The following is a 4,895-nucleotide window of genomic DNA, read 5'->3' as shown; positions in this document are numbered from 1 at the left end:
ATGTCCTAGCGAAAGGACTTAGTCGTGGATCCATCGCAACTAGGAAGCTTAAAGGGGTTAATCGGGACAAAGGACACGAGAGGTTTTATACTGGTTCGGCCCCTTGCGATGAATGTAAAGCCTAGTCCAGTTGATGTGGTATTGCTAGGTATCGATAACCAAGGAGCGAAATATGCTAGCTTGGCTCTCGATTTGTTGTTTCTTGCCCTAAGCCACCGCCTGGTCGTCCCCTTATATACAGGGATTGACACCCTGCGGCCTACAGAGTACCGGTCGGCTCATACAATGTGTCCGGCTCGGTGTCAACTCTTACATGCCTTATCTTACAAGTCTTATTCATTCATGGTGGTTTACACTTACGGGCCTTAAGCCGCCTCTGGGCTTGGGCCTACTACAATATTTATCATAAACTGTCACCTTGTATACTCTTCAGGCTTCCTTTTAAGTAACCTGCCATTGGGATTGGCCCGGCCCCTCCTGGGCGGGTAATACCTGGTAGTCATATCCCCAACATTAGGCCCCAAGTTGATTTGAACTTTGTTCTTGTCAATCTCCAACGCTTAGAAAAAATCCATCTATTACTGCTGTGAAAGCCTTGTAACCCGCCATGACGTCATCTCCGAATTTTTCAGAAAACCGCCACGACGTCATCTTTTAACGGATCCTTATCTTAAATGTCTTCTGAAAATCGAGGCGTCCATTTAGTTGGATAATCATTATTTTGGCCTTCCTCGATTTTCGCGCCTGCCTATTCACCTATCCCCTTATAAATAGGTACGACCGGCCTTCCTCAGTCTTCTCCTTCTTCCTCTCGCAACCCCTATGTCGCTCAAGCTCTGTCGCCGCTGCAGCGCTCACTGTCGTCCTCAACCTCGGTCGCTGCATCACCCTGAGCTAGTCCAGAGAACGGCGGCGATCCTCCGTAGTAGATCTGTGTTCGTAAGTCCTTGCTTTCCCATACCTTATATCTTCATTTAGGGTTTGCGAGTTCCTTCTGTGTTCTTCGCTGTTCATCATGGTTTCTTTGTAGTTTCTCCACCGCATCCTCCTTTGATCTAAAAGAAGTATAGAACTCATGCGGTAGTTGTTTTGCATCCATTCCAGATGCTAGCAGATCCCTTTTTCTCATACAAAGGTCTCCTTAGAACTGATGAACTCCCCTGTGCTGGTTTTTAGGTCTAGATTTATTTTTATTTTTTGAACCATCTTGATCCAAAATAATAGCAACAACTTGTGAAACTTGTTTATCTCAGTATTTATCCAATTCTGTCTCAGGCAACCTTCGAATATCTTTAGTCATGGCGGCTTATCGTGCCGGCTCATTTTTGCTTTATATATCATTAGCCCTTACTTAAGCCGCCATTACTCATCTGTACTATAATCATTAACCTGTAACTCCACCAATTAATTTGAACTGGCAATTCTTTTCAGCTTGTCCTTTTTCATTATGCCGTCAAAGACGCTAACAGTCTGCAATTGGGTCCCTTCCATAGTCATTGATGACACTTTGAAGGATTTTGTCACCATCAAATTTTTGCCAGAGAAAAACATTATGTCTTATCGTGCCCCTGACCCGGACGAAGAACGACCTCAGCTCAAAGATGGTGAAGTCATTATCTTTACTGATCATATGAACCGGGGTTTTTCACCACCCGACTCAAAATTGTTCAGAGATGTTCTACATTTTTTCAAGCTTCATCCTCAAGATCTTGGACCCAACTCCAAATCCAACATCCGCAATTTTCAAGTTCTCTGTGAGGTTTATCTTCAAGAAGAACCTACCATTGAACTCTTTAGAGAATATTTCTATCTGAACTGCCAGAATGAATGCACCAACAGCCCTAGCTTGGAACTTGGTGGAATTTCGATTCAGCACCGGCAGGGTGCTGTCTTTCCCTTAGTAGTCTTACCAAGCCATCCCAAGGATTGGAACCAAACTTGGTTTTATTGCAAAGACACATCGCCAGCTGATGAAAAACCACTGTTGGGTTATCGCGTGGAGCGTCTTGACTCTAAGTTTGTGCTACCTGACAAGCTGACTGCCGCTGAACGTAAGAAGCTCATACCATCCATCAAAAGGATTCAAGCCTTGTTGGGAAACGGCCTAACTCGAGTTGACCTGATCCGTTGTTGGATCGCATGGCGGGTCATCCCTCTGAGCCGCCGATCCAACTTGATGTATAAATATGGCGGAGGTCCAGATGACCCTCTGCGTCATAGTTCTGTACAACTGACTGAAGAGGCCATTGTTAAAATGTCAACCACCCTCGTAAAAAGTAAATACAAGGACTGCATTAAAGTTGGATTGAATCCTTTCTGCAAGCTTAACCCGGCTCCAGAGGTAAGTCCCCTTGGCTCCCTTTTTTGTTCACTAGTTAAGTACTTGTCTGACTTTTAACCTGTTATCTGCCTACAGGCCAAATCGGACTTTTGGAAGGCTAAATATGATCATGAAGCTGCCAAGAAGGCTAGAGCCGCCGCCATAGCTGCCAAGAAGACAACCCGGAAATCCAAGAAGTAAAGAACTGCTTCTGATATGTTCAAGATGGATGATATTTTTGAGTCGGAGGTAGCCCTTGACTCTCTTGGGCTGCTTTTTAACAATCTTATTGACACTGACTATTGCCAGGACGACACGAGGGCCAGCCAAGCAGTAGAAGAAGAGGTAACTATTTCCTCCGACTCAGCCCCTTTGACAAGACAGAAACCTCGACTGGTAACCTAGAAAGTAAGGTTTTCACACCCTTTGGCTTATTTGGATCCTCATTTTCTTTTGAAAAAGCTGGAACACGAGAGCCGCCGTCAGGCCCGGACCAACAACGATAATGAATTGCCCACCGGCTTACCAAAAACTCCTCGGAAACGCCAGAACGAGGTTTCTTTCACCTTTGACTTTTTCTTTTGTCAATGAATCTATTTCCTTACTCTCTTAACTGTAATTTTACTATTGCAGGAAGTTTCTCGCTCTTCTAGCGATTCTTCACAAACTCAATTTCCGGCTTTTAAGACTGCCCCTGGGTAAAGAAAATCATCTTTCTTCTGCATCTTTAAGACTACATCATTATACTAACTCATGAAATCCTTCTTTGCGGTCAAGCAAAGCCCAAGAAAGCCAAGGTGACTAAGCCGACGGAAGACCCAAAAGACCCTGCTCCTGAACCGGCAATACCAACCCCTGCTCCTAATCAATCTGAAGCACCAGAAGACCCTGCTGTCAACATTCAACCCGACCTTCCTGAGCTGGCAGCTGATGAAACCATTCTCAATCCATCCATCGTCGGGCCGTCCAGCTCAGCTAACCCGTCGGCGCCTCCTGACAATGACGTCCTAATCACTGGTAGCAGATTCGTTGAGCCGGGCAATCCAACTGTACTGGCCAGGCACTCTGCCAAACAAGAGGCTTTGGAAAGGCAGAAAGTGCGGTTTGACGTCTCTCACTATACTCACCTGAATGTTAGTGGTGTGCTGTCTGGATACCTCAGTCATGTGCATTCCAGCCGTGACTCTGAAATTGAGATGGTCAAATAGCTGCAATTGAAATATGAGGTATGTTCTCCGGCTTTCATTAGTTTACATATGCTCTGCCAGCCCCCAAGTCTCCGGATTATGATGAACCTGAATGATCTGTAGACTTGTGATATAGGTTGATGCTTTGTCTTAGATTTTCCCTAAGTCCATTGGATTAGCATAAATTTCACCTGTAGTCCCCAAGGGTCGGCTTAATTTATCATAAATGAGCCGGTACTTGATTTCATAACTATCTTGAATCAGTCCAAACAAATAGTGTGATCCTGCTCAAGATGAAAACTTTCTTAATATCATGCATTAGCCCCCAAGTGCCAAGCATTGTTACTTGTAAAACACTTGGGACTTTAATCATAGAAGAGCCATTTTGCATTTAAAAAATTACTTTGGCAGACATTAGCTCCCAAGTGCCGAGTGGTGTTGTGTTGCAAAGCACTTGGGACTTTAATCATGATTTCCTTTATTGAAATAAATTTTTAACACACCTATGCATGTCTGTAGACCGCCATAACTGAATTGAGTTCTCAATTGACTGATGTAAAGATCCGGCTGGCGGATCAAGAGACTGAGACAAGAAATGTTGACTCCAAACTCCAGTTGAGCCTCTCTGAAACTGAAAAACTGAAGACCAGTTTTGACACGGAGAAAAAATCCTGGGCCGATGAGAAAACCTTGCTGATACAGCGTGCTGAGACAGCCGAGGCGGCTCTCAAGGAGGTTACCACGGAGCTTACTGGCTTGAAAAACCGTGTGTCTCAGATGGTCTCCACAATCTTTGGTGAGTCATTTGTATTATTTACTTAAACTCTAGTTTTGCCAGAAATATAAGCCGTCTGCTTAACCCTTTAAAATACTCATAGGTCCACGGAGTGGCAATCTGAGCCAAAACGGCGTGACAAAACTCATGCCGGTTTACACCCTGGTGTAGCAACTGTACACTGGGCTAAAGGGGCGCTTGCTATTATCTCCCTAGCCAACCAAGGGCCAAACCTCTTGAGTGATGTTTTGAAGAAGTTATCTATTTTAGCCGCCATATTCCAAGAGGTCAAGTGGTCTTGTGCAAGAGCCAAAACCCTAATTTCTCTAAGCCGCTCCAAAGCCTGGGTGCCGGAACTAGACCCGGCGGATGTAGCCAAGGGGTATCCCCCCTTGAAGGAAGACGGGACTCCATTTGATCAAGACGATTTTGTCGCTTGTGTGAGGGGAGTTCGTCCGCAGGCTACTATCCTTGGTGATGAGACCAATGTTGATAAGTATGAGCCGGGTTTTGAAGTTGAGAATAAAAACATGGAGACACCGTCGTATAAAGTGACAGATCTCATCCCGCCGGTTCGCCAACACACCTTTGCCCCAGAAATTGACCCGTCTGG

Source organism: Triticum urartu, chromosome 1 (genome assembly GCF_003073215.2).
Source record: "Triticum urartu cultivar G1812 chromosome 1, Tu2.1, whole genome shotgun sequence".
Taxonomy (NCBI): domain Eukaryota; kingdom Viridiplantae; phylum Streptophyta; class Magnoliopsida; order Poales; family Poaceae; genus Triticum; species Triticum urartu.
The sequence above is the reverse complement of the archived record's forward strand: the minus strand, read 5'-3'. Positions refer to the sequence as shown.